The sequence below is a fragment of the Camellia sinensis genome, unplaced genomic scaffold (assembly GCF_055761805.1).
Source record: "Camellia sinensis isolate YWXY unplaced genomic scaffold, ASM5576180v1 Unanchor4, whole genome shotgun sequence".
Classification (NCBI taxonomy): domain Eukaryota; kingdom Viridiplantae; phylum Streptophyta; class Magnoliopsida; order Ericales; family Theaceae; genus Camellia; species Camellia sinensis.
In genome coordinates this window covers 11,398,201-11,417,835 of record NW_028129277.1, presented here as the reverse complement: position 1 = coordinate 11,417,835, position 19,635 = coordinate 11,398,201, and the positions used below count along the sequence as shown (strand labels likewise).

Genomic DNA, 19,635 nt, shown 5'->3' with positions numbered 1-19,635 from the left:
AATTCAACAACAAATTATCTATAGCAAAAGATTTCACATTCAACAGATTATCTATAATTAAAATTCAACAAATTATCTATAATTAAACAAATTCAACAAATTATCTATAATTAAAATTCAACACATTCAACAAATTATCTAACCCTAACCCCAATTTATTATTTCACAAATATAAACCGTAACCCTAATTTATTATAAACAGTAATAAATTCATTATTTCTGATATATTATAAACCGTAACCCTAATTTATTATAAACCGTAAACAAATTCAACAAATTTATTATTTCACACATTGAACAAAAATTTCACAAATATAAACCGTAAACCTAATTTATTAAATCTCATTTCACAACATTTTATTCACGAATATAAACCCTAACCCTAACCCCACATTCATGAACCCTAACCCTAATTTATTCACAAATATAAACCCTAACCCTAACCCCACATTCATGAACCCTAACCCTAATTTATTCACATTTTCACAAACATAAATATATTCACAAATTTAAACTCTAATCCTAATTTATTTACAGTAAAGTAGATGATAGAAGCCATACCAACGAGAGAGAGAGACAGTACTGAATCAATCAGAGGGAGCTCCAGAGAGAGAGAGAGAGAGCAGCGAGCTCCAGAGAGAGAGAGAATAGAGAGTAAGCGAGAGAGAACAAAGAGTAAGCGAGAGAGAACAGAGCGAGAGAAAAACAGCAATGGAGAGGAGAAAGCGTGAATGGAAAACACGGGGCTGGGGGGGTTTAAATAGAAGTTCTAAAATCGTGGTTGTGAACCACGATTTCACTTAAAGAAAAAATCTTTGGTCTAAACTCGTGATTATGAACAGCGAGTTCAGAAGAATTCTATTTTTTGATGAACTCGTGTTTTGAAAAAGCGATTTCAGCATGAAATCGTGCTTGTAAAAAGCGAGTTCAAAAGAAGTTTAATCAAACTCGCGTTTTCTAACAGCGAGTTCTTAATCAAACTCGCTTTTCCTAACAGCGAGTTTCAACTTTTACAGGTTTCAGGCGACGGGGGTGGAAAAGTGTTGAACTCGCGATTGTGAACCGCGAGTTAGCTTATTTTGGGAAATCTTTCAAAACTAGGCTTAGTTTGGGAATTCCTTTATTATTTTGGCTTATTTAGGGAAATGGCCCTAAAAATTGAGTCTAATTTTTGGAATTGTAAAGTAATGCTCTAATTTATAAGACAAAAATGAATTATATAAACATAAGAAAACTAATTATTGAAAAGCAAGAAAAATAATGCTTAACTTCTGGTTTTTGGTTTTTGGTTTTTAATTTTTAACTTTCAAAACTTAAACAAAATAAATCCATAATTTAGAATCCATAAAAGAATATATATATATTAAAAAACATTTCAGATGTATCAAGTCCTAGTTGCTCAAAGGCCCTTAAATTGGGTTAGTCAGTTTAAAAGTAATCCTCAAATCAAGAAAAAAAAAAAAAAAAAAGTTCCAAAGTAATCCAATTGTGAAAGAAATTAATTACCATACATATGTATGTAATCCATAAAAAATTTTGACAATCTCCCTCACAACTCAAGTATTTTAAAAGCCACTACACAACTTAGAAATTTAATGAGCAAAAGATTTACTCGAATCCCAAATTGATGTCAAAAAAAACAAAATAAAAAATTGAAAATATAAGAAGGTAAATTTCACTAATCTCTATAAGAAAATTTAAATAAAAACATGAGAAAATTGTTGATAAACCCAATCTAGAAGAGTATAAGGCATTAGGTTCAGTAGGTATTTTTTATTGGTGAGAAGTACACATTTTGTAAAATAATTTAGTGAGAAGTCCTCTAATTTTACCTCTTAACTTTTTTTATTTGTTTGACTTTTCATTGACTATCGGTTCAAATATTTTGTCTATCGATTCAAATTTATATCTATCTGTTCAATGTTTTTCATAAATTTTATCCATTTATTAAATTTTTTCCCTAAATTTTATCTATCTGTTCAAATTTTCTTATCTGTTAAAATAACAATTTTTTATCTGTTACTTAAACTTGAAAGCCCATTTTCCATATCTGTTTGAAGTTCACAAACTAATTTTTCCATCTATTGGAATTTTCTGCCACCAGCAATCAAATATTACACAAAAATTCACAAACTAATTTTTCTATCTGTTGGAATTATCCACCACTAGCAATAAAATATTATACAAAAATTCACAAATTATTATTATTTGTTCAAATTTTGAACAACTTTGTCCTATATCTGTTCAAAATTTCAACCAAATCTCACTTACATGTTCAAAATTTGTCATATACCTGTTTCATTATTATTATCATCGTTACCATCATCATCGTCATCATCATCATCAACAACAACAACTAAGAAAATAATAATCAACAACTAAAAAAAACAAACAAAAAGTAGAGATCTGTTCTATTGAACAAATCGATGGCCTTCTCCACAGATTCAGATCTATCACACAAATACACACCATCACAATTCAAACAAAAAATAATCAATCAAAACACATAAACAAATAAAAAACCACAGATCTAGATCGACATTTATGTAGCTTTAAGATATAAGAAAATGATAATCGATCTATATCTATATATATATTGAGAGAGAGAGATGAGAGACAACTCTAAATCTGATGTTAACAGCGACATATGAGGTGGTGCTAAAGAGGGCAGCAATGGAGGAGAGGCAACACCGCCAACGATAGCGAGGAAAGATGGTGGTGGCGGAACTCACAGGTATAGAGAATGTTTAAAAAACCACGTCATCAACATCGACAGATACGCGGTGAATGGTTACGGTAAGTTCTTGGTTGCCGGTGAAGACAAAACCCTAGATGCCTTGAGCAGTGGTGGTTCGCAATGGCGTGACGATAGTGGCGCGGGTGAGGTGGAAAAGGGGCGGCGATTTAGGAAGGGTACCGGGGAACGGGAAGAGAGAGAGAGAGAAAGAGAGTGAGAGAGAGAGAGAGAGAGAGAGAGTGTGTGTGTGTGTGTGTGTGTGTGTGTGTGTGTGTGTGTATGTGTGTGTGCGTGTGTGTGTGTGACAACCCTCAGAGTAAAAGGGGCGGCGATTAAGCATGATAAGTAACTGATTAGAGTGAAATCCTGATCTGTTTATATGAATGTGTTGCATTAGTTGCATTTCTATCTGTTTGCCATTAAATAATCTGTTCATGTTTTAATTTTGAACCGCAAATTGAAGGTCTTATCGGCGGCCGAATCAGAAATTGATTAGTGTTATATGCTAGTTAGAATTTATGTGATTTTATGGTAGGTTCAATTAAAATTTGACTTGGAATGATTAAATTAGATTAAATAATGTTAGAATACATTGGTTTGAGATATTTGCACTTTTGCCACTAAGTGGCTTGATTCTAGGCCACCTATCCTCCACTTTACATCATTTTAATACATCATTTTCTTATCTTCTTGAGACCAAACCGAGTGAGAAAGGGAGAGTGAGAGAAATTGAGTTCTTCAAGAAGGATTTTGCTTGAACTTAGAAGAATTGAAGGGAATTTGCATGTTTGAGCTTCCACACCTAGAATTCAAGGCCTAAGGTAGGAAAATCATCTTCGTAATTGTGTATTTAAGTTATTCTTTGCATGGTTCATGGTAAATTAGTGATTATGAGTCATGAATTAATTTAAAGAGTTGAATTGAGAATAGATTCATGCATGCATGTACATACTCTAGCATTTTGAGGTTGTTTTCATAAGAATTTCCACATGCATGTCCACATTTTGGTTGTAGTCCATGAATTCACTATAGTTTTGAGCTCAATCTTGCATTTGGTCATGTTTTGGAGCATTGGAATTCATTAGAACACTTGCATGTAATGTTCTTGCATTGTTCTTCAAGTTTCTTTGAAAGTGGTGTTCAATTGGCTTACCTTTGGGCTTGATCTTACAAAATTGATCTTCAAAACATATTATATTGTTAGTTTTCAAGTGTTTTCCAGAAAATGGGCCCAAAAGGTTGAGTTTTGATGTGTTGAATGCATGGTTTGAGCTTGGGAGGCAAATCTGAAAGTTCCAGATTTTGGCTTCCACGCTCGAGTGACCATCTTTTGTTCGGAGCTCCGCTCAAGTGGAGGAATTCTGGCTCGAGCGTAGATTGCAAGCTCTCAGGTTTTTGGTGCACGCAGACGCACGCTCGAGTGACGAGACCTATGCTCGAGCGAATAGCTGTGTCTCACGCTCGAGCGAGCATCGAGCGAGCGTTAAGCGGGGATTTTCAACATCCAGCACTTTTTGCATTTTTATAGACCGCTCTAGCGAGGAAGTCCACGCTCAAGCGACCCCTCTGTTTTGACACGCTCACTCGAGCGTAGAAAGCCACGCTCGAGCGAAACCCTTGTTTCAACAAAAAATTGAAAAGTGTTTTAAAGTGCATTTTCGCATCCTCATTACATCCTAGGCATTCTTAAGCCAAGTTTAAGGCATCTTAATGAGGATAATGTTATAGAACCACACCAAGTATAGTTAGGGGCTAAGTTATTAATCCCGAGTGTGTGTTCGTTCTGTTACTCTGTAGGGTTGGCATCCGAGGACGCTCGTTAGCTTGTCTATAGTCCAGTGCTCTGTGAGTAACAATGTTGTAAAGATATGTTTAATTATGATTATTTTCTTAATGATCAACTGTTTTGCTTACTGAAACGTTATTGTTTAATGAATGAATGTTTGTCCAATTTGTAAACTGTATTCGTGGCATCCATAGCAATTTACTGTTACTGTACTGTTACTGCTACTGTCACAGAGATCTCTCTCGGTTCCCATGTTTGGAACTACTATTGTTTACTATTATGATGGCCATCAACCGACTGTTCGGTCTGTTAAGACCTACTGTACTACTTTGCTATTGGATGTACCACATATGACTATTATGTTTTCTAAATGACTGTTATGGCATGAAATATGAGCCACTGGATGAATAACTGATTTACTGATACAATGGACTGTTTTGATTACTGAAAGGACATTCATTCTTAACCTTTTTATGCATATGTTATTCACTGGGATTTAGTTCACTGTTTATATTTAAATGTAGGTGTCCAGGCACCGGATCGAAGCTAGGAGCGTCAGGCTAAGCTCCCGTTTTGTCAAAGCCAACCATTGTGCCTCACCTCGAGGTTCCGAATGCGTTAAAGCCAAGGCTGTTTTGGGGTGTTTTAGATTTTCCTTTTTGCCTCTGTTCTGTAATAAATGGTTAAGACTTGACCGTACGGTTATAGTTAGGGATTTGGTCCCTGACATGGATGTTTGTGTATATGTCGCATGTACATATGTTTTGGTTACCAATGTGGCATGTTTATAAAAAGTCTTTTTGCATTCAGATTGTCACAGCTCATTGGACATCTTTTATTTACTGTTTTGGCTTCCGCCAGCCTCTTTACTCTGTATTACTGTCATTACTGTTAAGCAGGCCTTCGGTAATCACAGATTACTAGCCGGTTGCGATGCTAAACCCATAGGGGCGGGTTTGGGTCGTGACAGTGTATGTGCGCATGCGCATGTGTGTGTTTGTGTGAGGGTTAGGGTTAGGGTTTGGTTCTAGAATGAGGTTAAACAATATATATATATATATATATAGGATAGTTTGGTCATTTTGTTAGAAGTTGTTCTTATGAACAAACAAAATCAGCAATAGACATTTGGACAATAGAAAAAAAAAAACAATTTTAGACTTTTGACCTGAATGCCCTAAAAACAACCACCACATTAGTTAGTAATCTCTTGTTAAATAAGATAAATTTTCTACAAGAATATTTTTTATATAAAAAAAGTCATCAATAATGATGTAACAATAGCATTTTTAAAATTTATGAGTTACAATATATTTAGCAAGTGTTTTAAGTAAAAATGAAATGGCCATAAAATATTATACTCGAGAATTTTGTGCAAACAAAAAATAATTATTTGTATACATTACACCAAGAAGTATGGACATGGACAAGTGACACGACATAGATACGATACCGACACATCTTTTTAAAAAATGTAAGACACGGCACGTAAGAAGCACGTCCGAAACATATAATTTTATATATTTTGTTAGGCTTATTTATTTTGATGATTTATTTAATTATGTTTTAATTTATTTGAAAGAAAAAAAATAGAATTCAAAATTTATTTTGATGATTTATTTAATTATATTTTAACCAAAATTTATTTTGTCTCATAATTTTTCACCTAAACCTTTATCCTAAATGTTGTTAGAATGTATTTAATATTTGATTAAATTAGGAGTTCAAACAGCCCAAAAACAAAGGTTCAAACAGCCTAGCACAACAACAGGCCAAAAGGTTCAAAGGGTTCAAGTAAAAGATATTCAAATTAATAATGATGGAAGTACAACGGCTATAAACGGTTATAAAAGTTCAAAAGGCCAAAAGGTTCAAGTGGAAGATATTCAAATTTGTAATGATGAAGTGGAAGATATTCAAATTGGTAATGATGGAACTACAACAGTTATGAACAGCTATAAATTCAAATGACTGCAACGGCTATAAACGGCTATAAATTCAAATGAACACAATGGCTATAAACGGCTATAATTTTCATTATATATACCAAAGCCTCTAATGCAAACAAGTTACAAAAAATTTAAAAATATTCTTTGATCTATAATCACTCACATCTATTCTCAGAAATCATACACTGAGCCTTATAGTTTTAAGCCCATCTTTCCTGTGTGAGATTTACAGAAAAATCAAAACTTCATTTTATATATCTATCTTTGAGAGATATTTATTGTAAGCTTTTTTTAAAAGCAAAAATACCATTTTATCTTGTAAAAGTGTTGCAAACACTGTGTTCTTGAAATCTTGAGAGTGATTGTGAATCACCTAAGATTTACGAGGGTTTGGGCTTGTGAAGTCTGTGTAAAATCCGTGGAGGATTGCTTTATTTATAAAGAGGTTGCTAGCACCCCTGTAAAGCTAGAAGATAGTGGAAAATCTCAAGTGAAACTTGAGGAGTGGACGTAGGCCGAGTTGAAGCCAAACCACTATAAATTTGTTTGCCTCTCTCTCTCTTATCTCTTTATTTTATTTTAAATTGCCATAGCTATATTTCACATTTTTACTGTGTTAAAATCATTAACTGACATAATTGTTAAGACACTTGTTTTAATTATTTTTATTTCATTAATTATATTTATCTATTGTGCTAGTCATAATTTTTATTAGGATATTATTAATTTTAATTGTAAAAACCTAATTCACCCCCCCTCTTAGGTTGTCTTTTGGGTAACATATTTATTATATAACATATATATGAATATATCATTCAAAGATAATAAAAAATATATAATAGAACACTTATTTTATAAATTTACATTATTTTCTCTTTCATTATTGTATCCTAAGTTATCTAGTTTAAACTTATAATTAGTTTCATATGTGTCTAATTAGTGAATACATGTGTTTAATCAAAGGATAGAAGTGTCTTAAAATTGTTGGATCTAAAACACTTTTTAAAAAATAGGATGTGTTTTGACGCGTGTTAGACACATATTATGAAGTGTCCAATGAATGCTGGTGTTCGACACGGACACAATACGAACACGACACGGATATACGAACACGACACGGCCTCTTTATCAAATGGATGTTAAGAATGCTTTTCTTAATGGCCATCTCATTGAGGAGGTTTATATGCGTTTCCCCCTGGCCTTCTTCATTCCACTAGACAGGTTTGTCGGCTTCGGCGTGCTCTGTATAGTTTGAAGCAATCTCCTCTTACTTGGTATAATCATTTTCAGACAGTTGTTACTGAGCTTGGGTTTCATCCTTGTGCCCAAGACTCCGCTTTGTTTCTCCTTCACAAATCTACTGGTTTTGTTACCTTATTACTGTATGTGGATGATATTATCATCACTGGCTTTGACTATTCTGTTATCTCTGAGGTCAAGTAACATCTCTTCCACACCTTTGAAATGAAGAATTTAGGCCCATTACGGTATTTTCTTAATAATGAAGTAGCTTATTCTCCCAAGGGCTACTTTTTATCTCAGGCCAAGTATGCGAATAAGGTTACTCATCGTGCCGGTCTTACTGACGCTAAGACTTCTGATACCCCCATTGAGCTTAATGTAAAGCTCAACACTACTGATGGTATTCCTCTGGATGATTCTACTTTATATCAAGATCTTGTAGGCTGCTTAGTCTATCTAATGATTACTCATACTGATCATGTCTATGTTGTTCATGTGATAGCCAGCTTGTTTCTGCTTTTTGCTCCACAAATTGGGCTACATTGGTTCGGATTCTTCGCTATCTCCGAGGTACTATATTTTAGGATTTATTATTGTTCTCTACTTTCTCTTTAGACTTGGTGGCCTATGCTGATTCTGATTAGACTGATAATGTTACTAATCGCAAGTCCACGTCTGGGTTTTGTATATTTCTTGGCGATTCCTTAATCTCTTGGAAAAGGAAGAAACAAATTGTTGTTGCTAGCTCTACTGCCAAAGCTGAGTATCATGCTATGCCTCATGCTACTGCTGAGATTGTTTGGTTTCGTTGTCTTTTATCTGATTTGGCTGTCCCTTGATCTTCTCCAATCTCCTTTTACTGTGACAACCGTAGTGCTATTCAGATTGCCCATAACACTGTCTGCCATGAGCGGCCGAAGCACATTGAGATTGATTGTCACTTGTCCACTAGCATCTACAGTCTGACTCTATCTCGCTTCCTTTCGTTTATTCGGCTCTACAACTTGCTGACTTCTTTACCATGACTCACACTACTGCTCAGTTTTAGTTTCTTCTTGGCAAACTCTCAGTGTTTTTTGCTAAAACACCTTGAGTTTGAGCAGGGGTAAGATAATGTTAGATTTTATGATATATGGTAATATATATATTCTGTATATATATATTGGGGATTAAGTGAACATTTTTGTTTCCTTTTCAGTTCTAGGTTTAGATTGTTATATAAACTGATGTATTCTTGTATTACAAACACACAATTGAATATACAGATTCTTCAAAAATCTTACAACTACCCCCACCCCCACCTCTATTTCCGCCGCTTGCCCCCACTCCCAACCTAACCCTCATGGAGCTCTTTCCCACCCCGACGTTACATGATCCTCAACACAATAAGAAATTTAATAATAATATTAAAATTTAATAATTAAAACTAGAAAATGCTATTTATAATTAAATATATATATATATATATATATATTATATATTGTACATATAATCCACCCCAACTTTGTAACACACCTAGCTAATAAAGCAAAATATCACATCAAACTCATAATCATTTTTCTCTCACAAACATCACATCGAATTACAAACATATCTAACCATCTTTCCAAATATAAAAATTTTAGCCTACTAAAATAGTCAAAAACTAAAATAGCTTACTAAAATAGCCAACTTCCCTAACGAGGCCATTATATATGTAACATTTTTTTTTTTGGGATAAATGATCAAACTTTATTAAAAAGCATCAAGACGATGCAAAGAATACAAAAAGTCAACCCATAAAGGGCCCAAACAATACTAACTAATCAAATTCTCCACAAAATCTACAAAAACCAAAACATTCAGATCAACCGAACCCATAACCCAACTATGCAACACCATCAACAACCTACTCTCTAACCATGATACGGAATGGCACACATCCTGAAAAATTTGCCTATTTTGCTCTAACCACACCAACCAAAACAAACAATGGGATGCAAGTACCCAAGCCTTCCGACTCCTCTTCCCCATCCCAACTTTGTAACACACCTAGCACAGACCCCAGTTGCACCTAAACCAAACCAAACAAAGCAACAATGAAACTCCAAAGTTGAGACGCAACTGGGCAATGAAGAAGCAAGTGATCCACCGTTTCCGCATCCTTATAGCACATGCAACATCAGTTAACCTGAACATGCCTCTGCCAGATTAAATTGTCAATAGTCAAAATATGTCCCAAAGCAGCCGTCCAAACAAAAAAAGCACCTTAGATGGTGATCTCATCGGCCAAATACGCTTCTATGGAAACACAACAGCACTACCCACCCCCCACCAACACACCATAAAAAGAAGATACTGAAAAAATCTCTTTAGATCTCGGACAATCCCACACCAAAGAATCCACCACATCGCCCCCATACCTCAAACCATACAAACCCTAGAAGGTCCACCAACTGATCCAACTCCCAATCCTGCACATCGCTGCGAAGATGAACATTCCAAACAAACGACTGCCCCTACCTAACTCTAACAACTCTAACCGAAGCAACCACCTCCTCCCCATCAGCTGCAATAGCATAAATCAAAGGGAACATACTTGCCGAAGATACCTCACTACACCACCTACATTATATATATATATATATATTATAAAAATTCAACAATATATTATACACATATTACTTATATATGTAATATTATTATTTATTTATTACTATATTTACAGGTCGGGTAGGGTTCTGGTAGAAAAATACTCTCTCCCACCCTGGACCCAAACCCAATCAAGTTTTTCAAAAGTTTTCCCAAATCCGATCTACCCTATTCAACTAACCCCAAACCTATCCCATTAGGGTCGGGGGAGTCGGGGACTCGACGGATTGGGGCATTTTGCAATCCCTACCTGTATCTTAGTTTTAAGTTATTTTCGTATTACCGTATCTGTCATGCCCCAAACCCGCCCCTAAAGGTTTGGGCATGACCACTTCAGAAACGGACACTTTACGTGATATACATAAGATATGGGGCCTGAACGAAAGCATTAATATCAAAAATGAACATAAAACAATGTCCATTGAGCTACCATTACTATGCCAGGATCACGAACATTGCATAAGGTAGGTGAAGATACAGTGGCGTGCGTCTGAGAATTTAGCTATATACCTATACATATACAGACCCAGCCCCCTAGATTGGGCGTATAACAAAAACATTGGAAAGTAAAAGGATTATATACACTTCAACCTTAGCCAGACATTCAGGGTACAAAACAAAAGCTTAGCAAAATCCCACAAAATGAGCGGCCTTCATGTGAGACCCCTAACTTTTGTAAACCTTATTAGGTCCCTAAATTTTGAGTTACTATAACAAAGCCCTTAACTCATTGATCGCTCGCAAATTAAACCCTAGAGTCGAAAACGCATCACGGACGAACCCATACAAACCCTAATCGACCCTGGAAGCTTAGAATCATAACACTCTAATATTAATTATTTAACTCTCAAATTTTAGATTAATTTCTCTAAACCCTAACTTTCGGTTTTTACAGTCTTCATTCAGTTATTTACCTTTAAATTCAAAGCAAGATAATACAAATCGAATTATTTTTCCTAAACACTAATTTATTAACTCCTCACTTGAAATAGATATTTTAATTGAGCCCAAGCCCTCACATTTTTATTAAATCACAATTGACCTCAAACAAGTACCATTATATATTTATATATACACTTGTACCCTAAAATCTTTTTTTAACATTATGTTTTACAATTTCTAAGATTTGTACACAAAATAAATAGGAAAATCTCCCCAAATCTCGAGGACATGACTGGCCATCATCATTATACTTTAGTACAAAGAAATCCCTTGAATCTTGGAGCAATAATGACTTTGGTACCAATAAAGATTTGCTATGAGTATTTAAATTAGCCCTAAACCTAACTAGATCATAAGTAAATACATAAATAAGGTTCCAATACATGAGTTTAATTCCAAGCCCTCATTTCTTTTATTAATTTCAAGAATTACCCCAAAAATAGTACATGTACCCTAATACTATTAGTACCATTAATCAATTGAAATCTATATATATGCATACATTGAGAAGTGTGCCCCTAATACCTAAAATGATTAAAATAATAACCCCATCACCCTTCCCAAGGCCAGCCACCATAGGGTAAAGAGAGGAGCCAATTTTCAAGGTTTGTGATCATGATATTCTAGGAAACTCAAGACCTAGTACCCTAGACCTAGAGTGATGTTTTCAAAACTAGTTTTCTTCCAACTAAGCATCAACCAATTGTTGCCTAATCCTATGATTTAACTCCCAAACCACCCCTATCCCATTTGATTCCAAGCAAAATCCTAACCTTTCCATCCATTTCCAACTAGAGGGCTTTTATGTCCTTTTACACCAAATTCTCTATAAATACCAACCTCCCCTAGCTTGGCAAGCACATATAACACACCACACCCACACACACATTTCAGCTAGAGAGAGGGAGGAGAGCAAGAGAGAGAAGTCTAGAGAAGAAGAGGGAGGAAGAAGAGAGGCTTCTTGTGCAAGCTTAGTAGGTAAGCCACCAACACAACCTTCTCTTCATTTCCTTTTCTAATGCATGTTCTAAAGTTTCTGAATAATGTTCCAGATCTGTTATTATCAAGTTCTTATGTCAAAAAAATGCTAAGGGTTGTGTATTGATTTCATCCCTCTTGTATTTTTCCCATTTTGGCACAAACCATCTTCTTTTTGTACAAATCTCTCAACTTTTCAAGGGCATTCTTTCAAACAAATTTTCTGAGTTAAACATGTGATAGTTAGCATATTTTCTTCACAAAAGAAATGAAACTTTCCCATGGTGGAACCCCCTTTTTATAAATTTTCTTGTTTTGGGCATTCTACCTTAAAACCTGTTTTTGCAGTCAACTTTCAAAAATTCCAGAAAAATGTACAAAAAAATTTTGAACCTCTATTTTATGTCAAAAACTTCCTCAAACAGTTAGCTTTCAACTAAAATTGGTTTCATCAAAAAACATTAAGCGGTTTGCAAGAAAATCAAATTTTTGTAACGGTCGACGGGTCTGGACAGAATCTGGACAACGCCGGAATGTTTTCTAAATAACTTGAAATATGGAAAAGCAATCCCATTTCTGAAAAATGTTCTAGGAACTAGATCAAATTCTCTGCGAACCATAGGAAGGCCAAGTCCGGTGAGGGATCTAAAATAGTCCTTTCATTTTAGTCTTTATATGATATTAAAACTGGAAATTTTGTTATGCATGAATGTTTTATGCCTTTGTATTCATGAAAATGTTTAATTGATTATGATCATAACTTGGCATGATATTGTATGTGTTATGTTATGTTCTTCAACTTCTTTACCTTATTGATGCATGCTTGTGTGGATATTTTATCTTGTTAAGTTGTCTAACCTTGACGTAAAACATTTAACTCAACGGGAAACCTAATTGGGAGGGTATTGGGTTTTTGAACACTTGAGAAATGAAAAATATGAGAATATGTGATATATGGATTTTTGGGATGCGTTCCCTATTTGAAAGTTAAAGTCTTGCGCAAGCAGTTGTCGCATAAACCCTGGAATGGAACGAACGTATTCGGACTCCTTGCGACTGTTTGAATGGTGAGATAAGGTTGGGTCCGGATGGGACATTCAGGATGATAAAACTTTTTCTGGAAGGATGAGGTTGGATTCAGGAGATAAAACTTTTTCTTTTCGCTGTCCCTTTTGAGGCCCTGCGGTTGGTGCTACGCGGTATATAACCGTTAGTAGGCATCCGAGGTTAGTTCTGCAACAAAGCAGCAAAAGGGGGAGTTCCGAATAGTCCGGTGTCCAATTCTTGTGGTTGGGAGGATGAAATCTCTTTGGGGTATTTCTAGAATACTAACCACTAACATTATAACCTTGTTATCTATTTGAATGACATGCTCATTTTCTCTTCTATTACTATTCTTGGCTTGGATATCATGCTCCACTACTTGTTTGCCATAAATGTGATGGTGTATTGGATTGGGAAAAAGGGACGGGGTGTGTGTGTGTTTACTGGGCATTCAAAGCTCACGGCGTGTCATGCCAGGTGCCGAAGAGGAGCTTATAGCTGGAGACGACAAACCTGAAACCTTCGAAGACTTTTGGCTATCTTAGGAAAGTTAGAAATTCCTTTCGATATTTTGTATGACTCATATGAAGATTTAAGTTTTCTCTTGGGATGTAATGTAATGGATCAAGCTTTTGAAATTAATGATATTCGTGGTTGTTATGTACTTATATTTTAATATTTATACGTATACACCTTATCGTTGCTTATGAGACCTTGTGTCAATACCTTTTAAGATCTGTCAAAAGGGTAGTGCGCTGCCTAAGAAAGCCGAACTTAGAAGAGAGGCTAATTTGACTCCTCCGGCGATCTGGGATCTTACTTGGTTATTGACCATAGGACTCATTAGTGACTCTCCCTTGATTGCAACCAATAGTGTAGGTTCGGGGCGTCACACTTCATCTAAGTGCCTGGACACTCTGAGGTTGACAAAAGAGAAACTGATGCCACGAGTTAAGACCAACCTCCAGGTTGAGTGCCTACAGAAACAGACATAACATAAAGTGAGCCAAGCTTAATGAATAATAGCACGTAAATAATCCAATGGTTAACTTGAATCACAAATTATGTAAAGGCAGAGAACTTATAGTTAAACTTATCCTGTAATCGTTTTCAGAACGGCCATAGGCCCAATTTTTAATCAGAACGGCTTTCAGCCCTTGAATACAGTGGCATTGAGCCCTTAAACAGAGTGGCAGTAAGCCCTTAAACAGAGTGGCATTAAGCCCAGAATGTAGAATGGCCTCAGCCCTGTTCATGCATGTATGAACCCAAGAGGTGTCTCGTACGGATTCTAGAGGCGACTCACACTATAACACTTAGTTCTGTACAACACTTTGTTTCATACCAGAAAATAAAGATTGGCCTCAGGCCTAACAGATCACACAGAATGGCCTCTGGCCTAACAGATCATACAGAATGGCCTCAGGCCCAAGTTGGCTTTAAACCCAGTTCATGTATGTATGGACTCAATAGGTGTCTTGCACGGATTCTAGAGGTGACTCGCATTGCAGCGCTTAGTTCCGTATAACACTTTGTTCCATACCAGAAATCAATAGGTCTAACAGATTATACTGAACAATCCATATCATGTCATAACATAGCATAATCGGAATGGGTAAACAGAAACAGAATAATCTCAGAGATACATACATACCGTAGTTCCATAATGAACACACATTCCATTTGTTCGTCACAAATCAATACCGCTAGCTTGCAGATAACAGGATGTTAATATTAACTATCAACAGTAACCAAAACATAGTGCTACAATACTACTACCCAATGATGCGCTTGGATTTTCCCATGGTTTATTGTAAATTCAGAACATAAATATTAACGATGATCAGAAGGCAAATGCTTCATTACATTAATAGGGCAAAGCAATTCATATCTGTGAAGACCCAAATATAAAAATTTAGTAAATAATTAAATAATAACAACAATAATATTACAATCTCAAATATTTTGATGGTGAATCCTAAAGTGCAAATTATATATTTGGGGGATCTTTAATTAATTTTTAAAGTATAAATAAATTTTTATGGAAGTTCACAATTTTTTAAGACTTTTGATAATAATCTTAATGATAGTAATAATAATAATAATAATAAACTAGTTAGTAAGGGGTCATTTTGGAAATTTATATTAGGTGGATAAAACCCTAATGGTGAGATATCAATTCATTTTTCTAATCAACACAACAGCAGCCACTTTAGGCTTAACAGCCGTGAGTCATTGAGGGAGAGAGAGACAAAGAAGCTTGTGGCAATCAAGGAGGGAGAGGAATTCTAGGTAACCAATACTTTGTGGGTAATTTAATTGTTTATTCTCACTTCTATTATTATTTTTTTTTATCTTCTATAGTTGAGTTCGTGAAATGCATGGTTGATCATTCAGGTATATATTAATTTATGGGCTGGTGTGAAGGGAAGTTTAGTATATCAAACTTGGGTTATGGGAAATAATGATGGAAGAAGAGGTGCTGTGTGGTTGCGTGAGTCTCATTGTGGAAGAGATGTGGCATTATTTTTTTGTGTGTTTTGTTGGCAGTGGACTGGTGCCCTTGTTTGGTATAGGTCTAGATATAATGTTTAAGGTTCAACACATTCATGCATAAAGATTGGGTATTATTCAAGGAAAAATTCTGTGCAGAATCATAGACTTTAAAAATCAAGAAACCATACCAAACGAATGAATTTTAATCTGAAATTTTTACAGTAGATTAATTACATATTGAATTGCATATCTGAATTTTTTCATAATTTTTGGGAGTCAAAATCCATATAAATTGAGGTATTCAAATCTGTCCAGGAAACCAGTCCGAAACAGTAAATTCGGGAGTGTTTTTCTCTTTGGGTATAAATCCAAAAATTATCAAATTAGTGTCATTAGAACCGGTTACGAGTCTAGTTTCGTACGTTTTTGGCCTTGCATTGATTGATCGTGTATATTAAGAGAACCGTCAATTTCTTTAAAGTGCTGCAGAAAATAACCTGTTTGGATATAATAAATTGTAGATAATTATTTTGATAAGAAAATCAAGTGAAACCAATTGGGTTTGAAACTTAGGATATATTAGTTGATATCTGGAGGTTTTTGGAATTTTTCGAATAGCGCGGAGTGAGTTTTGTAATTTTCAAAGTTAGCGAATAGATTGGGAAAATTTGTTTAAAACTCTGTTTTATCTTAAAGTCACAATTAATTAAGTTTTGACCGGAACCCATGTCTTGGGTGATTTTAAACCTTGAAGAACATGAACTTAGATAATATTTAAGAGTAACGGTGAGTTGGGTTGAGCCGTGTTAGTGCGCTTTAGTTTGGGGTTACTTAGTTCGTATTCTTTAATATTTTTAAATTAGTTGTGACGTGTAGTTTTTATACTTGGTTCAGGGCACTAGTTGGACTTTTACACTCTATACGAGGATTATATTATTTCGTTTTCAGGTGAGTAGTTTCATGCTACATATTTTTATAAATGTTCCCCTACCCTGAACTGTTGGAAAATTAAATTGTTGTTTCATGATGAAACTGTTTTGATAAATTATTATATTATCAATTGAATCAAATTATTTCTGAAACATGTGTGAACTTGGCATACTGTAAACTATTTGTTTTGGTCGCATGTTTATAATGATGAACTACCATGTTTTGCGAAACTGATGTATATTGATTATTGGGACCATGTGTGTATTTAGTCCAGGGAAATTATTCCACTGTGTGTGGTGACTCTGGCCACTAGGGAACAGATCCGGGTTAGGCCGTGATGACTCTAGTGCTCAACGATTGTAAGGAAAAGACCTTTAAAAACAACTAGGTGACCTTCAATCGGATCGTCTTTGAGAAAAGGCCCAGGTGCCACCCTGAGGATGACTCTTAGTTCGGTATTGGATCCAACGGGGCTTATAGCCTGAGAAATGTGTGGCAGATTATTTGTTTTTATTGGTACCCAGAAAATTATTGGTGTTCATGTTATAATCTGTTTTAAGTGAAAAATGTCGTTTATCATGTTCTTGCGAGACATGAGTATTTTAAGTGTTGAACTGTGGAACCTTCTTTTTGAAACAGATTGTATTTACCAAACTGTATGCCAATCTAGTTTCTGTGATATATATCTTATTTTGGAATTGAACCCTGTTTTCAAAACTGTATTTACTATCCATGTTGCTACTCACTGAGCTATCAGCTGACTTAGTTGTTTACCATTTTCAGGTGTTAGAAGGACTTAGAGTGGACTCATGGCGTAGCGGGGACTCAATTGCATGGACCTCTAGGGCATTCCTTTAGTTTAGAGTGTTATGTCAAGTTTGTGCATATTTATATTTATTCTTATCGAAGTTCATTTAGGATTATTTTTGATATGTGGGTTGTTTATATCCCATAAGTTTGGATGGTTTTTTATTACGGTTGATTTTGCCGTTTATAATTGTGACATGTCTGGATTGAGTTTTGGTTATTTATTATTGGACTATTGTTCAGTTGTTCAATGTAATTGGATTCGTGTTTAGGCTTACGTGTGCCTTGGGCTAAGTCCCTGTGGGCCACGGCTGGTCATGCCTGGATTTGGGGTGTGACAATATCATAACGGCCCTGGGGCCCACTTTTATACACAATGTCCATAGGTCCATATCAATGTCATCGTTTCATCGTATTCGTTAATTCAGTCAGATTGCAACATCCATAGTATATGTTATTCTCGACAATTTTATATAAATGTTAACGTAATCGCTTACGAAGCATAGAACGTTAATAACATTACTTATTAACGGTAAGTAAAATCTACGTCTACCGTACTACTACTCACAGTATGGTAGCAGAGCGTTAGTCCCTCCCGGAGTGTGTCCTGCACACATACATAACTCGAAATTTAGCTCGTTTTTCTTTGTTAAATCATTTCCTGACTTACTTGTTTCGAATGAATTTACAGATATCAAAAAGGCGTCAAATACAAATTTCAAAAATATCCGAAGGACGAGCATGTAAAATGGAGCAAGCCAAATTTCTCAGCATGGGCCGCACGTGCGGCAGTGGCTTCCGTACGTGCCTTTTTTTCAGTGTCTTCTGCCCAATTTTCCCCTGTTTTCCCGCACGTGCGGCTGTGAGCCCCGCACGTGCAGCAATTCTGCCTTTGTGCAATCCGAAATTCAAGCAACCCTCATCTTGGTGAACATATAATAAAGCTCAGAAACAAGTAAACTTAACATAAGAATATGGCTCAATTACATGTAAATAGGGCTCACAAACACATATAAGATGAATTTGAAAGATCTTTACTTCCTTGAAACTTATAAACATAATTAAATTCCATAATAGTTCTCATTTCCTCACACATCTATATATTCATTCATACATGGCTCTTATAATTGAGTTCAAGCATGGAAATTGTAGACATGGGATGTAAATTTTCACAAGATAGGTTCATACAACTCTAAATCAATCCAACACAAGAAACAATAACCCAATTAATCACTTAACACATGATTGACCCATATGTAAACCCCAACTTCCATAATATAGAGAAATTCTTACTCAAGTCAAGAAGAGAAGTCATTTAAAATGGAGTAACATACCTTGAAGTCAAATCTCCATAACCCTCTCAATTCCTAATCTTTCTCCTTAATGAATTTAACCTCTTCCTCTCAACCCTCTTCTTTCCTCATTCTTTCTCTCAGGAAAATATCTTGAGTAATGACTCTAAGTCAAATCTTCAGAGACACACACACACACACACACACACATATATATATATATAATTGAATAGGACAAAACTCAATCAGTTTAATCATTCCTAATTGAAATTTCACAGAAAATCACATTATGACTAAAAAATCATGTTGATCCCAAATGTAAAATCAATTTCAGATTATCAAGCCTCTAAGGCTCCCAATTTCCGATCCAAACATTTTAATTGTGACAGATATTTTCTTATTAAACAAATATAGGTCTCTAATCACAAGATCCATTTGCTTAAACTTACTTTCACATGAAATCTCACATTAAGCATTTAAATGCACAGAATAAGGGACTGAAAATATACCAGAAGCATATACGAGGGTCGGGTTATTACAGTATCCGTATCTATATCCATGCTTCATAGGACAATCGTAACTAATATTATAAGTATAAATAGCATATCATTGATAAAAATAAATGCAGACCTACAAAATCCAATTTTCAAAACTTCAAATACTAACAAATTTATGATCCTTAATAAAAATACATACATATATATATATATGAAATATGTCAATTTTTCATATAACATCAAGATAGTTATGTCACCTTTCCATGAGCAATAACAATTTTAACATTTGGAAATGACTGTTCAA

General features: G+C 35.0%; 1 long non-coding RNA gene across 1 annotated transcript; it reads left to right on the top strand.

Moving 5' to 3' along the window:
• The first annotated feature begins 16,668 nt into the window (after positions 1–16,668).
• Positions 16,669–17,793, top strand: LOC145816694 (uncharacterized). Its single transcript, XR_014358775.1, has 2 exons — positions 16,669–16,753; positions 17,519–17,793. It is a non-coding gene; the product is annotated as an uncharacterized LOC145816694 (long non-coding RNA).
• The last annotated feature ends 1,842 nt before the right edge of the window (positions 17,794–19,635 follow it).